This window comes from Mus caroli, unplaced genomic scaffold (assembly GCF_978045245.1).
Source record: "Mus caroli unplaced genomic scaffold, Mus_caroli_1 scaffold_6, whole genome shotgun sequence".
In the NCBI taxonomy this organism is placed as follows: Eukaryota; Metazoa; Chordata; class Mammalia; order Rodentia; family Muridae; genus Mus; species Mus caroli.
The window spans coordinates 756,568-782,354 of NW_028227261.1; the positions used below are offsets into that span (position 1 = coordinate 756,568).

The window sequence follows — 25,787 nt, forward strand, 5'->3', positions numbered from 1 at the left end:
ATCCACCTTACCCTGGTTTATTCAAGGTGAAGTTGTTCTTTGGGGAGGGTGAGTTGTTCAGCAGCTGGCAGTGGTATAGTAGATCCCAACTTCTAATATCTGTTACAGCAGCACCACTAGCCTAGCTGCAGCACAAGGTAAAAATTCCTCTATAGTCAGGTGGTGGTAGCACATATCTGGAATCCAGCACTAGATTGACAAAGGCAGATGGATCTCTGAGTTCAAAGCCAACCTGGTCTACAGAGTGAGTTCCAGAACAGCCAGGGCTACACAGAGAAACCCTGTCTCTAACCCTCCCCACAAAAGAATTCCTCTACAAAGTAAGGGCCATAATTATCCCAATCTCTACAGAAAGATCTTCCTAGGCATTTTATAAAGGGACAAATCACAATTTGTTCTATCTGAAACACAAGAGTCGCTAGGGGGTTCAAGTACTCTAGTCTTTGAGAAGACACTAGATAACCACCATCACAGAAGGTGACATCTGCCAATCTTGTGGCTATGTTACTCCTCACCGGACAAAGATACTGCTTAACTGTCCCAATAGTTCTGCCTCAAGCCATCAAAGTTGACTTATTTGTGGTTAAAATAAGAGCCAACTGCAGTTTCTTCCATGGATTAACCAGCCTGTAGGAATCAGAACCTAGGGGTAAGACTCCTAGTCCCACAGAAAGGTAAGGGCAAACTGGAAATACCATCCTTAAAGAAAACTGGGAAAACCCGAATTTAATAAAATCAAATCCAATACCCAATACGCTCCCACACAGCTACACTATCTAGTTTGTGGTACAGTGGGAAAGTGGGGTACATTACAGATGTCTACATGCTGACAATATTGAGAGCCTCGATCTGCTGCTGCCCAGTCCATAGGAACCTCCATAGAACTAAGATCCATAAAGCCAAGTAGGCAGGCAGGCAGGGGCAAAAACACCTCTCTGAGCAAGGAAAGACTGAGCCAATAGCAGGACACTGTTTTTGAGATACATGTGGCAAAGACAGGTGGCAGAAACACACGACAAGATACTAGCTTTCCCTTTTAGAAAGAAAGTAGCCCACTATGGAAACTAGAAGTAAATGGTATAAATTTCAAAGGTTAAAATGGCTGAGTTGTGGTTCAGGGTTAGTATACATAAGGCCCTAGGTTCCACCTCTAACTTCAAAAGAAAAATTGTAAAACCATTTTAATTAAAATTTAAATAGGTAACACTCAAATTACAGATTTGAGAGTAAATACAAATTTGTCGCCAACTGTATAAGAAAAGTCAGTAACAGAACTTTTAAAGTACCCTGATACTCACTTACTGGGAAGCACAGCTATTTAGACAAACGGCAGCTTGCTACAGAATGCACACCCTGGCTTTTGTAGATGGACTAATCTACGCATGCTATACCGCGCAAAGTCTCCAGGCTACTGTTCCCAGGAGCATAAACGACCAGCACATGCTCAACTGTGCCTGGCCCTTAAAAGGATCCTATGCCCTTCGGTGTTAGTTGCTTCTTGGAATCCTGGGTAAACAGTTAGGACTATCTCTGGATGTCTTATATATGCTGGTGTTTGATATACACATGATAATTTAACTTTTATTTTAAAATAATTTATTGATAAAAACCTGTAAACACTCATTTATTCAAGAACTAAATTTGAGCAGAACATGGTGGTACACACTTTTAATCCCAGCAGAGGCAGGCTGATCTAATAAGTTCGAGGCCGGCCTAGTCTAGTCTACAGAGCAGGTTCTAGGACAGCCAGGGCTACCCAGAGAAATCCTGACTCAGACCCAATAAATGGAAGAAATACTTTTGAGTGTCTGTAATGTAAAATATAATGGTGTAATGTAAAAGTGTACTAGTTGCTTAAGACAGTCAAGTACAGACTTAAATCTTTGCAGTCTTAGTGGAGAAAACATGGAAAACTACCCAAGGCAAATTATATTAACAAAACCCAAGCGCACCAAGCCAGGCTATGCTCACTGATTTTTTTTTTTTTTTTAAAAACAGGCACCAGTGCTTACACACACCACTCTGAAAGCTGTTTTTAAGACTTTAAAATTTTTAATTTCATGCTATGACTATGTGTCTGCATGTGGATATGTACAGTGAACACCGCTGTCTACAGAGGGAATAGGATCCCTTGTAAAAAAAAAAAAAAAAAAAATATATATATAAATACACACACACACACTTTTGTGTGGGATGTGTGTATAGTTTTCAGTCTTGGCTGACCTGGAACTCACTTTGTAGACCAGGATGCTGCCTCCCAAGTGTACTACCACTGCCAGGTCCTCTAGAAGTTTTAATTACATTTATTGGGGGTGGGAGTAGAATGTGCAGGAGCAAACATACCCATTGCACATGTGTGGGAATAGGAGGACCATTTGTAGGAGTACATTCTCCATCTAACAAGTTGAGTCCTGGGAATCAAAAAATCATGTCTTCAGGCTTGGTGGCAAGCATCTTCACCAGATGAGCCATCTGCAAGATCTCCAAGTCCAACATGTAACAGAAGGCACTACAAAGGAACTAAGCTGTCCAGTGGTCATGAATGTACCATACTTACTTAGTCGAGCAGTTATGAGGCAGTCCCCACAGTTATATTAAGTTAAAATCCAAAGACTAAACTACTATGCTAAAGATCAGATACCATGTCAAGAGTCTGAATAAAATCAACTGGTCCTGTTTTGACTCCATCGAGCTAATGAAATCATGAAATATGAATGTGATAAGCTTCTTTGTGCATATACACTGTAACACATCTTGAGGTTTTAAGTTCTTTTTTTTTTTTTTTTTTTTTAAGATTTATTTATTTATTTATTATATGTAAGTACACTGTAGCTGTCTTCAGACACTCCAGAAGAGGGCGCCAGATCTCGTTACGGATGGTTGTGAGCCACCATGTGGTTGCTGGGATTTGAACTCTGGACCTTCGGAAGAGCAGTCGGGTGCTCTTACCCACTGAGCCATCTCACCAGCCCGAGGTTTTAAGTTCTAAAGGTATTTGTATGGTACTGCCACTTAGTCTTCACAATCCTGAAACAGAATGCTTGAGAAGCTCTTTACAGGTTGCATTAAAATGTGAAATCAAGATTTCTCTATCAGACAATCTGAAGGCAAGACAGGGCACCACAGCTCCATTGCTCCCAGCACCACCATGCTAAGCTTTTACTTGGGTGCCAAGGATCCATCCATATGCTTCAAAAGGAAACTGAAAGCAGAATTGAAAGAAGCCATGCCTCAGGCTACTTGGGATCAATAGTTCTTTGTGAGAGAGAAACTCATTTTGGTCCTGATCTTGTGCCAGGCACCAGTGTGGGCTGGAAAAAAAGTACAAATATAGCCTTAAGAGTTTAAGCACATACATAGGCAGACTAGGTAACAGTACAAAAGCAGGATGGAAGCATTAAACTACTGATAAAACATTAATAGTAATATGGCCTCTATAGCCAAGATTCACAGGTGTGGTCTTTATTCACTCATTCAACAACTATTTACCAAATGCCAGGCTCCAGCCATGTCCCTTGCCTGCAAAGTCTTCTACTTCCAGGCCTAACACTTGGTAAATATCCTGATGAGGGTGCTTTACACTGTGAAGGGATAATAGAACTGGGTGGGATGGAAATGCAGACAGAGTGACAGTCACTCACAAAGGATAGTCACAGAAGAGCCCTCAGATATGCTCCCACTGAAGGCACCTGCTTGTTACCTTAGTTCCATCTTCTGACCCACATGATGAGAAAAAACGAACTCCAAGGAAGTTGGGCATGGTACTTCCTTTAACTAAATGTCAATGTGTACTGCTATTTCTATCTACAGATTCCAAAAGGAAACAAATCTTTTTTCTTTATTCATAGAATACTTTCCTTTTATTGAATTCAACTTGTTTGTGCGAAAAAAAGGTCAGTCATAAAAGGAGGAAAGGTAAGACTAAGGCCATGGTTAAGTGGTAGGGTACAAGTCCTAGGTTCATTTTCCTGTCTCACATACACAGAGGAGGAATCCAAAATGAAAGCTTACCCAACACACAAATTTTAATTTTATTATACATAGTTCCTTTCAGCACTGGACTTTCCTTGCCAAATAAGTTTAAAACAAGTAGAACAGTCAACATCTTTGTTTGCTTGTTTTTGTTTTTCAAGACATGGTTTCTCTGTATAGCCCTAGAACTCTGTAGATCAGGCTGGCCTTGAATTCAGAGATTCAACCGCCTCTGCCTCCCCAAGTGCTGGGATGAAAGCCCTGTGCCACCACTGCTGGCCCAACATCATTAATCCCAGCATTTGGAAGGCAAAGAAAGACAGATCTCTTGTGTTTGATGCCAACCTTGACTACATAGCAAGTATCTAGACAGCCAGGGATACATAAAGAAATCCAGTCTCAAAACAAAACCAAAAACTAAACAAATAAACAAAAATAATATCCAACAAATTCTCTACCAAAGAACCATTAGTCATAAGAATTTGCCCAAAAGCAGGCTGACAGGCTGAATAAGGAAATCAAGCTATCAAGTAAACATTCCAAGTTACTTATCAATGAGGAATGAAGTAAAACACACATCCTACTAACAAGAATAAGATCAAATCCTCACTTTGGGCACAACGTGTCAGCCCATCTATTCTTTGTCTAGCAGGGACCTTCTACTTTCATTAACTTTTTTGTGAGCCGGGCAGTGGTGGCGCACGCCTTTAATCCCAGCACTCGGGAGGCAGAGGCAGGCGGATTTCTGAGTTCAAGGCCAGCCTGGTCTACAAAGTGAGTTCCAGGACAGCCAGGGCTACACAGAGAAACCCTGTCTCAAAAAACCAAAAACACAAACAAACAAACAAACAAACTTTTTTGCTTCCTCCCAGTCCCACCTAATGCAGCATGGTGACACACTGGGATAAGACTAAAAATTTAAAACAGTCATTTTTTTCTTTTAAAATCTAAAGTAGCATGTTTTGGGTTTTCCTAAGGTAGAGGAACATGGAAGGATAAGTATATGGGTAGAATGAGATGACTTGTAATTTCCTATGTTTTCACTAGTTAACCATATTGTACCAGTTTTGTCTCAAAACTGCTTAAAAGAAAAGTTGAACATTAAATACATCTTTAAGGAAATGGTAAAATCTAGAAGCAAAAAAATCAAACTACTTCTTATGCCTTCACTTCCCTCTCACCCCCCCAGCATTTACCAGGTCTAACTAAGGCTCTTATAAGAAGGGAAACAAAGATTCTGATAGGCCTCAGGACAGAAAGCATATATAGGAAACAAATAAGAGCCTGGAGACTAAGATGGCTCAGCAGTTAAGAGCACTTACTGCTCTTGCAATGAACCTAGGTTCAGTTTTCAGCATCCTATAATCAACCTCCTGTTCCCCAGGGGCTCCAACACCCTCTTCTGGTGTCAGTAAGAACCAGGAATGTTCATGGTGCACATGTATACACATAGGCACTCACACATATACATAAAAATGAATTTTAAAAAAGCTTGAGAGAAAGGAAATAAGGAAGGAAGACGAGTTCTTCCTTCCGACCTCTATTCTTTTTTTTTTTGGTTTTTTGAGACAGGGTTTCTCTGTATAGCCCTGGCTGTCCTGGAACTCACTTTGTAAACCAGGCTGGCCTCGAACTCAGAAATCCGCCTGCCTCTGCCTCCCGAGTGCTGGGATTAAAGGCGTGCACCACCACGCCCGGCCCCCGACCTCTATTCTTTCTGAAAGCCTTTTCTCAAGTTCCCTCCGTTGTCCTATGTACCAACTAAACACCGGCATCTGGTCCACTGTCCAACAAGACCTATCATCCTCCATACAATCAACCTCCAACTATCAGTCTGTCTCTAGGAAAGGTCTGTGTTATCCCAGGGCAGGCACTGGAATGGAAAGGATAACTGGAAGGAGGTACAAGAAGGCCAAGCAACTGTGGGGTCCTGCAACACAGGCTGCAGTTACATAAGCACCTATCTTTCATTTTACATCATCCAACTAGAGAAATGAGTCATAAAGCACCAACGATTCAAACACATCATTAGGTAAGAATGCAATTCTCCAAACAAATAAGAGTAGCTGCTAAGCCATTAGTGGCACATACCTGCAGTCGAGCTCATATATGAGAGAATCACAGCACAGCAAGTTCAAGGCCAGCTTAAGACTACAAGGTGAGACTCTTGTCTCAAAAACAAATAAAGGCTCTAAAAAAATAAGTTCTAAATAACTACCTTAATATTTCTCTAATAGCATTCACACACACACACACACCTCCATTGTCTTATTAGCTTATTTTATCAAAAACAGGAGGAGGTAAGCCTTAGGTAGGAAGACTAAATATCTGAGGCTAGTTTAGGGTATACAATGATCATTTTTAAAAAGAGGAAGGGAAAACAAGGCCACAGTCAAGGACATCTAAGAAAAATAAGGGAATGAGGAAAAAGATAAGAGAGCAAAAAAGGAAGAGGTAGGGACCCCACAAACATGGCCTGGCCCATCTCCTTTCCTTCTTTTCAGTTGAGGACAGTGAAGTTGAGTAATGTGCCAACATTCAAGAGAATAGGGACAACTCCCTAATCAACAAAACCCAGCAGGATCTCTACACCTGCTGGTTGAAGGAACTTCCTAGGGTAAGCAGAAGTAGGGATGGGAGATGAAAGGCAAGAAAAGGTGAAGAAATGGGGATGGAAGTAGCCGCCAAGTGTAGGAGACCTTCCAAACATTAAGAACATCATTAGAGGGCTCAGCTGTTAAGAGCACTGACCACTCTCAACCAGGTCTTCAGTTCAATTCCAGCAACCACATGGTGACTCTCAACCACCTAAAATTGAATCAGATACCCTCTTCTGGTATGTCTGAAGAGAGCAACAGTGTACTCACATACATAAAATAAATAAATCTGTTTGCTTGTTTGTTTGTTTGTTTTTCAAGACAGGGTTTCTCTGTGTAGCTCTGGCTGTCCTGGAACTCACTCTGTGGACCAGGCTGGCCTCAAATCCACCTGCCTCTGCCTCCCAAGTGCTGGGATTCAAGGCCTGTGCCACCACTGCCCGGCTTAAATAAATATTAAAAATAAAATAAAATAAAATTAGCATGGTAGTGTACACCTTTAATTATAGCACTCGGGAGGCAGAGGCCAAGTGGATCTCTGTGAGTTCAAGGCCAGCCAGAGAGCAGTTATACAGAGAAATGCTGCCTTGAAAACAAAAACAAAACAAACAAACAAACAAACAAACAAAAGAACATAATTAGAGATACTAAGCAAAGGAGCCCGGAGACACATTTATTATTTTGCTTAAAATATAAAACCCTGGATAAGCCAGGCAGTGGTGGCGCTCACCTTTGATCTCAGCACTTGGGAGGCAAAGGCAGATGGATTTCTGAGTTCGAGGCCAGCCTGGTCCACAGAGTGAGTTTCAGGACAGCCAGGGCTACACAGAGAAACCCTGTCTCAAAAAACCAAAAAAAAACCAAAAAAAAAAAAAAAACCTGGATAATACTGCAAAGAAGCCCAGTGACTGGGTCCTTTTACCTGACTACTGGCCTATGTTCTTTAAAATGTAAGGGAGAACAAACTGTCTTCTTAACAAAACATGTTCCTAGTATGAAGTTTACTGATTTTAACTGAACTGCAGTTTTATAAACACATATTTGTGCTAAAACCCACACACAGGCAGGGGGATTTCAAGTTCAAGGCTAGTATAAAATACATACATACATACACACACACACACACACACATATATTAAGACCAGTGTCTCAACACACATATACTTACACACACATATACCCCTTGGTAGCAAGGAGGAAAATTAATGTGAACTTTCACTGGTTCATGATACAACCAAATTTCAGGGAGGGTTTGGTTTATCTTAGTCTGTTTTCTAGGTAGTCTGGCTAATTAGTCCAGGCTAACCTTGAACTCATAATCCTCCTGCCTCAACCTTGGCACTAGAAGATAAAGAATCCCTATTGCCTGCTGAGACCTCTGCTTACCTATCCCTGAGAACATAGCCCACTGCTGCTTCTTGGATAGAGTTAGAGTTTGGTTGAGGGAAGTACACCCTTCAGGGGCCAGTCAGGGGACTTTGCCATAGCTTAAAAAAGGAATTCTTAGGTTCTCCCATTTAATGCCCACAAGTATAAGGTACTTTTCTTTCTTTCTTTCTTTCTTTCTTTCTTTCTTTCTTTCTTTCTTTCTTTCTTTCTTCCTTCCTTCCTTCCTTCCTTCCTTCCTTCCTTCCTTCCTTTCTTCTTTCTTTCTTTCTTTCTTTCTTTCTTTCTTTCTTTCTTTCTTTCTTTCTTTCTTTCTCTGAAGTAGAACTATCAAGTCTAGATATTAAAAACTAAGGGAAAAAAAAAAAAAAGCCAGGTGTGGTGGCGCACACCTTTAATCCCAGCACTTGGGAGGCAGAGGCAGGCGGATTTCTGAGTTCGAGGTCAGCCTGGTCTACAGAGTGAGTTCCAGGATAGCCAGAGCTCTCTACAGAGAAATCCTGTCTTGAAAAAGCAAAAAAAAAACCTCAACAACTAAGAAAGCTCAGTGGAGTACCCAATAATCACCCCTTCAGAGGCTTCCACAAATACCACCCAGGAGTCAGTGTGGCAGAATTCTAACCATATCGAGCTGAATACACACAAAGTTGCAAACACAGGAAAGTCAAAACTTCACTCAAAACAGCTTTCTCTCAAACCTAGTTGGGGGGGGGGGGCTTGGGGGGAGGCCCAGCAGGAGGCAGGGTCTTACCTGGCTCAGCCTGTCTGTGCGCTGCACATTTTGAACAGCATTCCCACAGTCTCTCCCGTAATTAGCAACATAGCTTGGCACAGGAGGGATGGGTCAGCAGTTAAGAACAATGGCTACTCTGGAGAAGACCTAGGTTTGAATCCCAGCACCCACATGTGGGATAAGAACTGTGGGCAAATCTTTGGCCTTACATGCATTTACTCTTTCCTATAGGGCTCAGTATAGTGGTTGCCCAGTGTGCACAAATTCCTCAACTCAGTCCACAGCACCACATAAACAAGGTGTGGTGGTCCACATCTGTAACATAAGCACATTCGAGTGGAGGCAGAACTAAAGTCATCAGGTATATAGCAAAACCAGATTAGAATAACTAAGACTCCATTTAAAAAATATAGCTTCACAGAATTGTATAATTTTCTCATAGCACTACTTTGTTTTTAGAGACAAAGTCTCACTAGTTCCAGGACAGCCAGGGCTATACAGAGAAACCCTATCTCAAAAATCCAAAAAAAAAAAAAAAAAGACTGGGCCAGTCAACTGCTCCACACTTCATCTAGCCACTCATTAGCTTAATTACTGACTTCTACAATAAAAAACAAAGCAGAATTTTACCATAAAGTATTGTAAAGTATATTTCAGCTAAACATTCAGGCCAAAAGCAAAAGACATAATTAGAGCAGAGCTCTCAGACCCCGACAGGAAAGGGCGGTACAGAAGCTCAGGTGCATGGCTTGGCATTGTTTTTCAGTCTCTGCCCTTCCCACAGAGCCCCAGAACCCTCCCTCAGCCACATAAACACCAACTAGAAAAGGAGGAGTAGAGAACCTACTTGTCTAATCACAGTCATTCATCGTGCAGCCAGTTCCTCTGTTTTGTTACTTCTTAGAGATGACCCAATTAGCCTCCATCTAACTGCCCACTACAAAAACATCTGATCCCCCCCAAACAGGGGGAAGTAGGCCTGGCTGTCCTGGAACTCCAAGATTCATCTGCCACTTTGTACACTGCCACTGCCCAAACATCTGATTTTTATGATTGGTTGATATACACAAAACTTCAAACTCATTTCATTTTGTCTTTTTTTTTTTTTTTTTTTTTGAGACAAGGTCTCATTGTGCAGCCTTAGCTGGCCTGGAACTTACTATGTAGACCATGCCCGCCCCTGCTTCTGGGGTGCTGATATTAAAGGCATGGTGTTACCACATCCAGCTAAAAGCTCTACTCTTGAGCAAGATATACAACAGAAATAGGGAAAAAGTACTGAATGTGCAGCTTGGTGGCTAAGCACTGTCCAACACAGGTCAGAACCTGAGTTCCATCCCTACTGACTCTGAAAGAAAACATGAACATGGGAGATAAGTTAGAAACACAAGGAAATGTGGCACACGGGATAAAGCACTAAGTGTCTAGAGTTGAGCAGCATCTGCTAAAATTCAGTTCTACTTGGAACTGTGACCTTATTTGGAAAGAGGTCTCTTTCAGGTGTAATCAGGCAAACTAAAACAAGGTCACAATGAAATAGGGTGGGCCTTAGCCAAATGACTATGTCCTTCTAAGGAAAGCAGTTGCACAGAGAAAGCGCTACGAAAAAGAGGCAGAAAACTGATGTGATGCAACTACAAGTTTTAAGAGTAAAGAGGAGTGTCTCAATGGCAAAGCAGTATACACCTAACAGGACTCTCCCCTGGCATCTGCAGTTGCAGCATACCCCTGCCTGCACCCTGAATTCAGACTTCTATGCTCTACAACCATGAGTAAGTTTATAGTTGTTTTTTACAACAGAACTCAAAGCCTGGCTGGGCCTGGGGAAGCATCTCATGAAAGGAGGTTGGGAGTAAGACACTCCCAATGTCCACTGAGGCGGACACTTCATCATTGTTTGTTCATTTATATATTTATATTTGGAGACACAGTCTCTCTATGTAGTACTAACCATCTTGGAACTCCCCATACAAATCAGGCTAGCCTTGAATTCACAGAAATCCTCCTGCCTCTGCCTCCCAGTGCTGAAATTAAAAGTGGGTGCCACCAGGCCTGGTGCTCCACCTCATTTACTGCTCACCATGCCTGTGAGATAAAAAGTGATGAGAATGTGAAGAACACACGAGGAGATGTCCAGCAATGGACATGGGAACTATGAGCTATGAGGAAAAGAAAACACAACTGGCTGGCGGAAGGAGTAGCCTTTAATCCCAGCATTGGGAAAACAGGCAGGCAGGAGTGAGATCAAGCCCACCTAGGGCTACATAGTGGGGAATCTGTCTCAAAAAAAAAAAAAGGGAGGAAGAGGAGGAGGGAGGGAGGGAGGGAGGAAGGGAGGGGACAGACAAAACACATCCTACAAACCTGGCAGTAACATGGTAAAACCAAGTTACTTCCAAAGGAAGAAGCTGAGGGCACTGAAGGAAGCACGGGTAGCCCAAGGCCAGGGAGATGGAGAGGTGGGCCCTGAGGTGGCCTTTTAGGGATTACCCGCCAACCTGTGGACCTATCAGTGAAATAAAAGCTTCACCTGCCTTGTATTAAATGGACAGTCTTTAAGACTAAACTCAGTAGTCAGGTAGGTCTTTGTTCATCGGATTGCAGTGGTGGGATAGAGTCCAGGGCTCCCACAGGGAGGAAAACACTCTGTCACAGAGTTGTACTGCCAGCTCGGATGGTCAATTTCTTCTTCTTTTCTAATTATTAATGTGTAAGTATGTGGGTATGCATGCATCAGAAGATAAATTAATAGGCCTGTCTTCTCCCACTTTGTGGTTGTTTTCTGTTTTTAACAATTTTTATTTATGGGGGAGGGCGGGGGTGGTTATGCCTGCTAAGTAAGACATTTCATGAGCCCCAACATGTTTTTGAGGCAGGGCATCTTTTATTTGAGCCACACCATGAATGCAAGTGGCCAGTTTCTTAAACAATAGTTCTAACTTGGAATCTGAAACTGACAATTTTTCAAATAGTTACATCAAATAATTTTACTCCAGTTTCTGTTCTGAATGGATCTTTTAACCACCTGTGAGGTCATAGCATCATGTACAGGTCATTTTATACAAAACCATTTCACTTGTACTACCTTCTAATCTCATAAGCAAAGTACATTATCCTCCGGACTAAGGATGTGTGCCTTAGTGGTACAACACTTATTTGCCTAGCACACATGAGGCCTGGGGTTTCATCCCTGTAAAACGCATGTGCGCGCACTCACACACCATCCATTAAAATACCGGATACTGTGTCAATGATAGCAGAAACAAAAATCCCAATTTTTGTTTGAAAATTATTTTTTTGTTTTTTGAGACAGGGTTTCTCTGTATAGCCCTGGCTGTCCTGGAACTCATTCTCTAGACCAGGCTGGCCTTGAACTTAGATATCTGCCTGCCTCTGCCTCCCAAGTGCTGGGATTAAATAAAGGCATGCGCCACCAATGCCCAGAGGAAAAAAAAATATTTTATGGGGCTGGAGAGATGGCTCAGTGGCAAAGAGCACAGACTGCTCTTCCAGAGGCTCTGAATCCAATTCCCAGCAGCCACATGGTGGCTTACAAACATCTGAAATGGGACTCAATGCCGTCCTCTGGTGTGTCTGAAGTCAGCAACAGTATATTCGCATGCATTAAAACAAATAAACAGAATAAGAAATAGTGCTCAGCCGGGCAGTGGTGGTCTACAGAGTGAGTTCCAGGGCAGCCAGGGCTATACAGAGAAACCCTGCCTTGAAACCCCCCACCAAAAAAAGAAAGAAAAAGAACGAAAGAAAGGAAGGAAGAGAGAGAAATAGTGCTCAGTGCTTTAAAAAAAAAAAGACACACCCAGAATCTCGGCATGGTTAAAATAAGTAAATATATATATATATGTATGTATGTATGTATGTATGTATGTATGTATGTATTTAATAGTTGGGTGGTAGTGGTGCATGCCCTTAATTCCAGCACTCAGGAGGCAGAGGCAGATCTCTTGAGTTCAAGGCCAACCTGGTCTGCAGAACTAGTTCCAGGACAGACAAGGCTATACAAAGAAACTCTGCTTGAAAAACAAAAACAAAATCTCATTATATTTTATGTATGTGGGTGTCTTGCCTATATGTATGTCTATGTACCATATGCATGCCTACAGGGACCAGAAGACATCCAGAACCGGAGTTACAGAACAACCATGTGGTATTCAGGTAGAGAGAGAGCCAGTGCTCTTAACCACTGAGCAATCTGAGATTTTTCTATTTTATTATTTCAATTATATTAAATATTCCTGTTACATTATCTAAAATAAAACCCTGGGAGTTTCTATAGTATGTTACCAATATCAAGTTATTTTAAGCACCTGGTTCACTCTGTTCATGTTGGAGCCTGGGACATACAGCAAGACTTTGTTTCCAAACAGTAAAAATAATGTGAAGGATTAACGATTTTTTTAAAGCCCTGATTGGTCTGAACCTTACTATGCAGACCATGCTTACCTCAAACTCAGAGATCTCCCTGCCTCTGCCTCCTAAGTCTGGGATTAAAGACCTGTGCCGCTCGCTATGCCCAGTCATTAACCTGAGTGCTGTGAAAATAACTAGTTTTTCCACAGCCTTTATCTGTATTAAGTGGTTAGCTCATCACCAGTGCAAATCCAACACAGCAGTTAAGTCAAATAAAATGTTTTATGATTACAACTAGTTTTAACCTAAGGAACACGTAAAAGGGTGCAGCAACTGCTAAGAGTTTATACAGATTACACTTTAACATTCACAGGTCAGAATAAACAATGATCCCAAGGCTACAATCACCATCAAATGCTAATAACCCCCAAAGGCCTCCAGCCTTAGTCATATAACAGATGTCACAGACTCAACAAATATTTGTTGTATACCTTTTCAGGAGCTACATACAGAGTGATGCACCAGTAAAGGCTCAACATCAGGCTGTGAGGCCTGAGGTCCAGAAATGCCCTGTAAAGAGAGGCTCCTAAATGAGGAAAATGAACTCAAAACACACTTCACAGAGCAAGAAAATGTTCAAGGTCTGTGAAGCAGAATGTGAGGATGGAGTAGCCACCATCCCAACATGCACAAATCAAAATCATTATCTGCCCCAACAAGCACCCAGGACAGAACCTGAACTTAGTGGCCCAACCCATGCAACCCAGGGCTCATTCTTGATCACTAGCTGAAACTCCAACCAGCCTCCTCCTTCCCTGATGTGATCATGCTCCAGGCTTAAGCATGGTCCCCATCTAGTCAATCTACCCAAATCTTCAAAAGCCTGTTAGAGCTCTCTAGATGAAAGTTGACAATTTTTTCCAAGGCTCTAACCTTTCTATATCTACTTCTCCCAAGGGAAATTTCTGGCCTTGGATAAATAATTATTGAGTGTTTATTATGTGCCAGGCACTGCTCTGGTACTGAAGACAAGGGGGATAACAGAGTCTGGTTGCTGTTTGTTGTATGAGAAACACCCCATCTCCTCTCCTCTGTCCCTGACCTCAAATTTATTTCAGACACTTCACTGAGCTCTAGAACTGGCTAGGTATCCCTGAGAACTACTGACCTCCACTATTCCTGCAGGTCAGGCTCCCACAACTTTATCCTCAGGACCTCACCCACCCACCCCCCACTCCCAGCCACTGCCAAAAGATGCTGAGTAAGCATTTAAATTACTAAATTAATATAAAGGAAAGGGAATATAAACTAACAGACAAGCAGACAGGTATTTATACTCCTTGTAGAGTGTATATTTTATGATCACCACAGGGCTGTTGAGTTACAAGACAAATCACACAACTACTGCAAGTTAATAAGTATGTTTCATTCATCCTTACTGTTCTCAGTCTAACAGTCTTACAAACTAATTTATATAATCTTTCCCCTCTTGATAAAGTACATTATACAATTTGGGACTACTAATTATTATCTTATCATGGCCTTTTTATCAACAGCAGAATGGACTCAACTAAGTAATTCTTAGAACCATTTTTTTTGTATAATCAGTTTTTTTTATTTTATTAGATATTTTCTTTATTTACATTTCAAATGCTATCCCTAAAGTTCCCTATACCCTCTCCCCTTAGAACCATTTTTTATGTGATCTTAGCCTCTTTTTTTCTTTAAGATTTATTTTATGTATGTGAATACACTGTCACTCTCTTCAGACACACCAGAAGAGGGCATCAGATCCCATTAAGGATGGTTGTGAGCTGTGTGGTTGCTGGGAATTGAACTCAGGACCTCTAGAAGAGCAGGCAGTGCTCTTAACCACTGAGCCATCTCTCCAACTCCTTAGTCTTTTAAATTGGAGAGATTTTACAAATGCTCTCAAAATTCTGACTTAGTAAGATAAATCACATGGTAGCATATGTCTTTAATCCTAGCACTTGGGAAGCAGAAGCAGGATCTGTTTGAGTTCGAAGTCAGCCTGATCTAAGGCTACACAAAGAAATGCTGTCTAGAAAACCAAAACAAAAAAATAAATAAATAAAAAATAAAAAAATAGCAACATGCCGGGCATGGTGGAGCACGCCTTTAATCCCAGCACTCGGGAGGCAGAGGCAGGCAGATTTCTGAGTTCGAGGTTAGCCTGGTCTACACAAAGTGCGTTCCAGGACAGCCAGGGCTCTACAGAGAAACCCTGTCTGGAGAAAAAAAAAAAAAGCAACATAATTAAACATTGAGTTCAAGGCCAGCCCAGTCTACAGACCAAGTCCCAAGACAGACAAGACTATACCTACAAACCCTGTCTTGAAAACACCACCCCCAAGACAAAGAAAACGTAAACTGGGCTGGGGGGTCAGGGTTCATAGCACATGTCTGTAATTCCCAACACTTGGAAGGCAGCGGCAGGTGGACCACTAAGTTCAAGGCCAGCTTTACCCATCTACAGAGTTCCAGGACAGACAGGGATACACAGAGAAACCCTGTGGGAGGTAGGAAGGCAACTATATTCTATAAAAAAAGTTTCTGTCATGGAAGCCAACAGCAGCACCAGGAGATCAACATGGCTCCCTAAAGCCAGTACTGTACAAGGAGCAGTCAGCAGTCCTCTTACTCAGTTACAAACTCCACTGTCTAAGTCTGTATTTCTTACATGAGTTATGCAACAAGATCCAAACTTTAAAAAGGCATGATGCCCCCATCCCTATTTCAGAACAGTTAACATGATACATGCTCTCTTCATACATACATCTACACAAATATCATAGGACCAACTTCCCATCATTACTAAGCATTTGTTTTGTACGTTTTAATTTAAATGTTTATTTCTCTTGTTCAATGATCACTAAACCAACCATTTAATTGAACTCCTACTTCACAATTTCTGCAAATAACAACAAACAGCTCTGGAAAGAATGTAATGGAAAAACTAAGTGATGGGGAGCCTTGAATAGTTGGAAGACTAGCCTGAACAACATTGTGAGCTCTGTCTTTAAAACAAAACAAACACCCAAATGCAAACCTGGAATTACTCAAATAGGATCTCATGTAGCTCAGTGTGGTCTCAATGACTATGTAGCTAATGACCTTGACCGTCTCCTAATCTTTTTTTTTTTTTTTTTTTTTTTTTGGTTTTTCGAGACAGGGTTTCTCTGTGTAGCCTTGGCTGTCCTGGCACTCACTCTGTAGACCAGGCTGGCCTCCAACTCAGAAATCCTCCTGCCTCTGCCTCCCGAGTGCTGGGATTAAAGGCGTGTGCCACCACCGCCTGGCTCTAAAATCAGAATTTAAAACAAGATTAAGATTAAGAAGATGCCAGCTGTGGACCCAGCATTCAGGACAAAGCCGCCCCCAAAAAAAGAATTAAGAAAAAATTAAAGATTTAAAATTTTAAAATTAAGAAAATAAGTTGGAGAGCCAACTCAGATGTCAAGAGCACTTGTTCCGCGCCGGGCGTGGTGGTGCACGCCTTTAATCCCAGGCTATACAGAGAAACCCTGTCTCGAGAAAGAAAGAAAAAAGGACTTGTTCCTCTAGCAGAGGACCCCACAGGAACCAAGCACACATGGGCACGCATATACATGCAGGCAAAATGCCCATACACATAAAATACTAAAATAAATAAATAAGTAAATAAATTTAATTAAAAATAAAAACACCAAAATTCTAAAACATTTTGTTCCATGTCTTATGAGATATATGCTAAAAGGAGTTTTTAAGTAATATGGCACAAACCGGACATGATGGCTCACGCCTGAATCCTAGCACTTGGGAAGCAGAGGAAGGAGGACCACCAGAGGCCAGCCTGGCCTACACAGTGAATACTATGACAGCCTGGGTAAGATGGTCTTTTAAACTAAAGGGAAGTGGCAAAAGCACACCATATGGCCAAGTCCAGATAATAAAACCGAGAATATCTATTACCAATCCACTAATGCTAAAACCAAAGCCTACATAAAGAATTTAATCCAATTTGGTGACTGACATGAGCCAAATCTGTTGGGCAGAGAAAAACAATCCAATGAACCAACTAATAACTGCAGATACTGTACTTCTAAAACAAAGCTGCTGTGGCTCACACACACGGTAAGCACCGGCCACACGGCCAGACGATGATAGGTGATTGCAGACTGCTCATGCTGGTTTTTCGAGACAGGGTTTCTCTGCATAGCCCTGGCTGTCCTGGAACTCACTTTGTAGACCAGGCTGGCCTTGAACTCAGAAATCCACCTGCCTGGGGATTAAAGGCACATGCACCACCACGCCCAGCTATGCTCATGCCTTTCTCAAGGCTCCATTTAGTGCTGTTAACTTTCCAACAATACCAATGGATAATAGATTTTCTTAAATTATACTTATGCAATGCAAGTTTGTGCACGAGTGGCGGAGGCCTTGCAGAAGTGCATTTTTCCCTTTCCCCAGAGGGGCTCCAGGGACCTAACCTGGGTGCTCAGGCTTGGTTGGCACCGAGTACCTGAACCTCCAGCCCAGTGGTTTTTTTTTTTTTTTTTAAAGATTTGTTTTTTATTTATATCAGTACACTGCAGCTGTCTTCAGACATACACTACAAGAGGGCATCGGATCCCATTACAGATGGTTGTGAGGAATTGTGGTTGCTGGGAATTGAACTCAGGACCTCTGGCAGAGCAGTCGGTGCTCTTAACTACTGAGCCATCTTCCAGCCCACAGTGCAGTATTTTTTAACTAAATGAAATTAACAAAGCTTCAGTACTTCTGTGCACCACTTCTTTTGAGACAGCAACTTCTCTAAGTCAGCTTGTTTCTCCAGTGATCAATACAAACATACCCGGATAATCTCAGAAATCATCCTCACTAGTAGGTGTGAAGTTTCAACTCTTAAAAAAGAGACAAAACCACCATTATGCAGACTTTAGGGAAAGGAAGGGTTTAAACAAAGCTTCATGTAGGTAGACCAGGTTGTCCAGAGTGCTGGGATTAGAGGCTATCCTACCAAATCTTGTTTATTCTGCAACCTTCTAAATCTCAGGAAATTTACCTGGTCTCCCCTTCACCCAAATCAGATATAACCAAGGCTATCAAAGAAAGAAAAGCCTTTTTAAAAAGTGTGTTCAAGGGGCACTTTGCACTACTCGAATTAAACAAATACAGCTTTGATATCAGCTCATATAAGAACTGTTTGTATCCAGTGGATGAGTTCATCCATGGAAGACACTGTCAAAGTTGCATGCTCAATCTCCCGCATAAAAAGATCCTTGCAAGCAAGAAACCACCAGATAAATTAAATACAACCCTGACACTGAGCATCTGACACTAAACCCAGGAGCCAGGCAGCAGCTATGAGCACACAGCCTCAGAAAACCTACTTTGGACTTTCAAGGTTCTCACCTTCTAAGAAAGGCAGCACACTGTAGAAGTGAAATAAGTGCAGTCAGAACCCTACACCTACAGTCTAGCCTCTCCCATGGAGATCAGGGCCTTCCCAACTGCACTGCATTCCTGCCTAGGTCTGTGAAAAAGGTCAGTCTCCCTAAGTCCTATCAACCCAGAACCTAGTTCTGCTGTCTAAAGGCTCAAAGCCTGTCTTCACATTTCCATCCCTGGCCAAACACCCAGTGGAAGACATTTTCCTTTTGCAATATACCTTCCAGAAGAATCCAGAAGACATCTTAGCATGAAAACTAAAAGCCTTATCTTCAAATATCTCCCACCACCAAAAACCACTACAGCTTTAGATGTAACAAAACAAAAAACCCAAAAACAAAACAAAAAAACACAAACAAAAACTATATAGAAACTGACTAATGGTTTCTCTGAGGACCACATTTAGTCTCCACAGTGAAATGTAACTTTTCACAATATTAACACTGCCATTTATTTGCTCATCATGATAGAATGACTACATATTTTCTTAGTTAACAGTAAATCTCACAGGCTACTTTACCACACACACACAAAAAGGCTTGATTGCTGCTATCAGATCGAAACATAACAATACAAAGTACTATACCAAACCAACACTACAAATTACCTGAAATTTCAAAATTCATGCACAAGTGTCATTAATATACTTATAAATTCTACTAATTCGGGACTGGAGAGATGGTTCAGGGGTTAAGAGCATCGGCTGATCTTCCAAAGGGTCTGAGTTCTGTTCCCAGCACCCACAAGTCAGCTAATGACTCTAACTCCAGTTCCAGGGAATCTGACACCCTCACATACACACACAGTCAGACACATTCAGGCAAAACAGCAATGCATTAAACAATTAATTAATTAATTAATTAATTAAATGAAGTCCCACTAATTCTCCTCTCAAAATAAAAATTTTGACATAACCTCTTTAAAGATGAGCTGAACACGTATAGGGATGCTATTTCGGGATGCTAATCGTGTGGTTTAAAAAAACCCGGAAAAAAAATGTTTAAATGTATCAAAAGGTCAAAAGCCAAGCTGCAGTTCCCCAGGGGAACCCGAGGCTGTGGAGACACGGAAAGACTAGGCCACCCTCTGAGTGCTCTGGGCAGGACGTCCCCTCCCAGCGCTGATGCATCAGGCGAACCCAGGAGCCCGGTGCGTTTTCCTCTGCACCGGCCGCCAGAGCCGGCCTTTGTTTTCAGCCCCGGCAGCGGACAGCGCGGTCCTGGCTGACAAAGGCGGGTATCGCCATCTTGTCGCGGCGACCGGACGCGGCGCCCATTCATTTGCTGGTGCCTGGGGCCAGGAACGCCGGCAGCGAAGGGAGCTGAGAAGCTTGGTAGCGGTAGGCCCGCACCCGGCAGGGGTGATGGCCGAATCCAGTAGACTCGCCCCGTGTCCGCTCCCCGCGCGCCCGGCCGAGTCCCACGCCCCGCAGGAAGGCGCGGTCCGGAGGGCAGAGCTCGGCTTTTGTTCCCGCGGGGACTGGTCGGCGAGAAGAAGCGCCTGCGGCGCTCCTGGCATCCCCACCTTAGCAAACCATCCAGGCTCGAACCTACGACCCGAGCCCCAGCCCTGCATCCCGTTCCCTTTCTTAAAACTCAAGACCACCTCCGGGATCCGGCATCAGGCCCTAGACCCCCCCCCCCCGCAACAGCCTCGACCCCAAGATCATGAATGAGTCTGGAAACCGAATCCCGACACGGGCTTTGAACCCAAGACCACAGACCTGGTCCCGCATCCGGGATCCAGCCTTGAACCCAGAACCCATCCCAGATCTGGCCTTGAACCCAGGACCTCCACCCAGGTTGCCGCATCTCCGATCCCGCCACGGTCCCGCACCCCGGATGCGGCCTTGAGCCTAAGACCCCGGCCCCGGCCTGCGCCCCGGCCCAGGCGGCTCCGCCCCATCCCTCACCCCGGGACCCCAGCCCCGCCGCCCACTCAGCACACCGGGGATCGCCCACCCAACCCTGAAGAACAGGATGAAGCCGGCGTCCGATGACCCATGAGCGAGAAGAAGAGCCGCAGGGCCTGGCCCAGCGCGGGTCAAGCTGAGCTCACAGACCCCAGTCGCGCTCACCTCGCCCTCGCCCGGTCTGGCGCCCACGCCGCCGCCTGGTCGTCGCGCTCGCGGCCTGCGGGCAGGAGTCGGCGAGGCTGGTCGGGTCCGCGCGGCGGCTGTTCCAGTCCCAGCCCCGCTGCCCTCGCCGCCCGCGCCCGCCACCGCCGCCGCCGCCGCCGCCGTCGCCGTCCGCCCCTCAGACGCCTCCAGCCATCAGGATGGGCGCGGCGGCCCCTGCCCGCAGCCTCGGGAAACCCCACGTCGCGTCACTGCGCACGGGCGGCGTGCGCGTGCCGCTCTTTCCGCCCCGCCCCTCCTTCCCTCTGCGCGTGCGCGAGCGGCTTAAAGGACCCGTGATTTTTCCCCACCCCACCCCACCCCCCTACACACACACACACACACCCCGCAAGGGTCTTCCAGGGACGTTGGCAGCCTATCGGCCTCGGTGGCCTCTGGCTCTGACCTGATGGTGTCGGCTCCTGTGCCATGTGCCCCAAGCCAGAGGGCGGTGTGTCCTGCCTGAATGACCAGCCCGGGAGGGCCTAAAGGCGAGCGTGCGTGAACGGCCTAGCAGGTTCTAGAAGGCGGGGGTAGGGGGGTAGGAATAGCCAGGTGGGACAGGAAGGATGTCAAGATTAACCACCAGAATCTTTAAGACATGCCATTCGGTCTGGTCCTTCGTGCCTATTTGTCCTGCCATCTTCAACTAATATGACTCCTGCCACAATGACTTTTTCACTCCCATTCTACCCTTTCCAAAACCATCTGAATACCTCTCTTATTTCCTCTTGGCCTGCACTACCCTCTTTTAAACAAGAGCCACAACTCTCCGGGGGCCTGGCCACCACGCTGACTTCTGAGACCTGGCACCTTTCCATGATTGCTACTGAGAAGGCTTCCCTTCACACTTGATACCTTCCCTTCTTGTTAACTTCTGTGCACCTTGCAGCCTTTCCTTGAAGCCCATTCCTTCTTGAAACAGCCTTTGAGTGGTCTGCACACTTTCTCCTCCCTGCCCTGGGCGCTTCCTGCCAGGCCATAGAAATGTGTCTGTCATTGTTCAGTCTTGACAGTTTCCTCATATACTTTCCCTGTGCCAGCCCTGATCTGGCGCCTTATTTTACGAGCTCTGCTAGTGGATGGTAGAAGTGAGGAACCAGGTATTGATGAGCAGGCAGCCTGAGGGAAAACATACACATACATGAACATACGTATATGTACATGCAAATGGTCATGTGGGCATTCGTATCTTTTTCTTGAGCACACTAAGTGTGTGGTCTCTCCAAAATACTGCATATTCTCTTCCTTGCATATTGAGTGACCTGCTTTGAGAGTAAGAAGCCTGGTTCCAGTTACCTCAAATATACCCACCACTGCTATCATCTCACCCTAGGGCCTCTGACCCCTGGGACTCTATGCCCTTCACTCCATCTGTTCAAGACCTGACTCTGTCATTTGTGACTTGAAGCTCTTGACAGCTCCATCATCCCACTCTCTCCCAGTAAAAGTCCAGGGTCCTTCCTTCTCACCATCCTCTCCACTGTCCCTTGTGACTCCAACTTCCCAGAAGTGCCTATTCCATGACCTTGTGAAGGCCAGACCTTTGATGATACCACTTCTGCACAGATGTTCCCAACCCCTTAGTAGCCCAGTCCCGAGAGAATATCCATTGCCAGCTTCATTCCTCAAGGGTAGCCTATTCCCAGTGGTCTTGCCCTGCTCATTTCCTACTTTAATACTGTGACTCCAGTGAAGACTTCCTCACCCACCATACACACCCCACCCCCAGAGGATGTCAGAGGATATTTATGATCTGAGAAGAAGGTATCTAAGTGGTATTCTGAGTTCCAAATGAGAGGGCCAAGGCCCAGCAACCAGAGCAATGCCTGGGAAGAGAGTGGGAAGGATAAAATGCCTGGTAGTCCCTGCTGGTCCAAAAGAGGGTGGAGCTAGAGGATGTGAACATCTGGGTTAACAGCAGGAGACATCTGGGCCCCAGGCTCCTGCTGGTTCCACAGTGAAGGGTGGGGGGATGGGGTACATTCTGGTACCTTTTGAAAATTAGAGGGTTGGGTTTCTGAGTATTGTCCGGTGGTCTCAGGATTTAAGGTAATCATCAAACACCAGCAGGCCTGATGCCTACCCTTCAGGACCTCCCTGGTGAAGGACTTAAAGCAGAAATGAGAGGGAGGGAGGAAGAAGTACTATAGACAGGAAACAGACAGAGGCAGTTAGCGTGAAGTGTACAAGGCAAGTTATCTCTCCAGAGTCCTCCGTGTGGCTGTACCCCTCAGCCACTCCTAGGTCTCATAAGTGAAGATGGGGACAGGGAGGGTGTAGACTGGGCCCCTTCGAAGCTAGGCTCTGGGGCTCCCCTGTTCCATAAGCTGCCTCCCTGCTCCCAGTTATTGCCAGCCCATGAGCAAGGTCTCTTATGAGGACATTGATCCTATCGTGGTTGATATGTTGGACTGTTGGTTTAGAGACAGAGTCTTGCTACACAGCCCAGACTAACCTAGAGTTTGGGATCCTCCTGCTTCAGCCTCCTCAGACTTTGAGATTTAGCCTCTGTACTTTCATATATCCTTGATCTGTGACTGTTCAGGGTGAGGCAGAGCCATCCCTGGAACTTGCCCCATAATGCTTGCTGAGGTAATCGTTTTTGTGTTTATGGACAGGGTTTCAGGGGCAAAGTTGAGGGGAAGGAAGGAAGAAGAGGAGGGGCTGACCCCTGATTCTCAGATCCCTAGCCGAAGCTTCAGGTTGCCACATGGCCTCACCTCAATCTGATATGTATGCTCCTCAGGCAGCAGGGACTTCTGGCCCTGGACCTTGGTCAGTCTCCATCCTGCTCGAACTAGAAGCCTGCCCTGAAGATGATAAGAAGCTAGCCTTTCCTACTGTATCCCCAAGTCTCTGAAGCTCCTTCATCCCTTTAGCTTAGGCCTCTTGTGATTTTTGGCTCCTACACTGCCACCCAGCCCCCTCCATAGACAAAAACTTACGGGATCCCTGCCTCTAGCCCAGCACTGTGGCCTCTCCTGATTTTTCAGGCACACTCCCTTCTCAGGAAATATCTCAGAAATCAGCTGGCAAGTCCATAGCCACACCCAGTCAGATGTGACCAGCCCAGGGCCCATCAGCAGTGGCTGCAGGGCTAAGCAGGCCTCCAGGGTGGAGGCACTGCCCAGGGGCTGGCTCAGTGCCCAGCCTTCTCTAAAAACCCAGGGAGCATGGATGTATAATTCAAGTGCCCTTCCCCCATTCACTCATGAGCAGGAAATGGCCTAACAGGAAAGTAGGTCTTCTTAAATGTGAATTATTCAAACAATCTAGGCATGTGACGGGACCCAGAGCTAGGCAGTGCCCTGGTGCCTTGCTCCAGCCAGGCTTTGAAGAGGCTTGAAACACCAAGGAACATTTCTAGATGTCCAGATCTGGTTAAAAAGGGTGGGGGGCAGGGTAGTGACCAGTAAAGTCCCTTTATCCTGGCCTGGATTCAGACCCTGTGAGCATCCATTCCTGTCCTGCTGAGCACTATCTAGTTTCTCTACCACACAGCCACCCCATTGTCACTTCCAGTAAGTGAGAATGCACCCTGCCCCTGCCTCCACAGCCCAGAGCCCCCAGAAGAGGAAGGAAAGAGGAGGGACATGTGATGGTGCCCAGGGACTCAGAATGTAGGTGACAGGGACGAAAGTGCTAATTAGTTCCTGTGGGCTTCCAAAGGCGGGGCTTGATGAAAGAACAGGGCCACGGCTCTTGAGGAGACCCTCATCCCTCCTTCATCCCCTTAGCACACTTATCCTTGCCATCTCTGCTTAGGTAACCTGGACAGGACCCATGCAGCTCACAGTCCTAACCTCCTGTGCCACATCTATCCCCAGGAAGAGGCAGGAAGAGGGTGGTAGTCTTTGTAGGCTGGCCAGGATCCTCAAAGGACCTTGGTCCCCTCCCAGTCTCACCAGATTGGCCCCGTGGCTATTTCTTCTTACCAGTCTTCAAGCACTGATCCTTCTGATCACTAACCTTTGATCACAAACCAAATATCCCGTATCCAGGGACCAAAATGAGATGGAAGTGGAAAGGACGCCCAGCCGTGCCCAGTGAGCCAGGCACGATGGTAATTCCATCACTCAGAAGGCTAAGTCTAGATGAAGCCAGCTTGGGCTTCCTAGAGAGCCACTGTCTCAAAAATAAAACAGGTGCTGGCAAACAGTTCACTGGGTAAAAGTGCTTGCTGCACAAGCAGGATGTACAAACGGAAGGAGAAAACTATAAAGGTGTCCTCCGACTTCCACACAGCTGCCTTCCTGGAAGAAGCAACAAGTATCTCTCTGGGATTTGTGGGAGGGTGCATCAGCCTGAGTTACATGTGTGAACCTGTTGGCCTATGCAGTGGCCTGGGTGCCATAGAGAAACCTAAATAAGGGACTCCCCGATGCCATCTTCATTTAACCTCTCTAATGAAGATGGCAGCTAGAAGCAGAAAGAGCAGGGGCCCAGACATAAAGGTTGAAAAAATGATAAATCAAGCTTTGTATACAAAGCAATTGACTTGGTTCATGAACAGACATCTGGGCTATGGAGGCAAGCTGAAACCAGGTGTTCCATGAGGCTGTTAAGGTACTCCACAGCCTACCCATGCCTCTGCTCCTCCATGTGATATTTCCTTCTGCCTGATAAGGAAATCAGTACTATGAACTCTGCCCTCTGGTCACCCCAGCTTAGCTCTGCAGTATTCAGAGGCATCTGAGATGTCTGTGAAAACGAGACACTAAAGCGCTTCCTTCAGATTTCAAGGGGCCCTCATGGCAGAAAGCTGGAAGCTACCATTAGGAGCTCTGTTTAGGTAACACAAAGTTTACAGCCTAAAGGATGGGACTGTTTCCTGTCACCAGGCAGGAGGAAAATGCTGCTCAAAAGAGGAACAAAACTTCAATGTCCCCTCACAACCAACCTTCCTGCTGAAACTAGAATTTGGAGTTAAGCATGGTGGTATATGCCTATAAAATCCCAGGACTCAAAAGGCCAGGCAGGGGAGTTGCTATGAATTCAAGTCCAACCTGGTTGACATAGCCAATTCCAGGCCCTCAAAACTATCAAATGAGACCTTGTCCTAAAAAAAGATCAAAACCAAGGGACTGAAGACATGGTTCAGCTGTTAAGAGCCTTAGCCGTTGTTCCAGAGGACCCAGGTTTAATTCCTAGCACCCAC

At 44.8% G+C, this 25,787-nt stretch overlaps 1 protein-coding gene across 4 annotated transcripts in view; it reads right to left on the bottom strand.

Annotated features, from left to right (window-relative positions):
• The window catches only part of Gnb1 (G protein subunit beta 1), a 65,281-nt gene extending 44,448 nt beyond the window's left edge, over positions 1-20,833 (bottom strand). For 2 of the 4 annotated variants that reach the window (XM_021159570.3, XM_021159572.3), the window contains exon 1: positions 20,588-20,822. The gene's annotated coding sequence lies outside the window, so the exon portion shown is untranslated. Of the gene's footprint in view, positions 1-19,117; positions 19,295-20,587 lie in introns of those variants that run through there. The other 2 variants (XM_021159571.3, XM_085838522.1) reach the window with 2 other exon arrangements.
• Between the last annotated feature and the right edge of the window lie 4,954 nt (positions 20,834-25,787).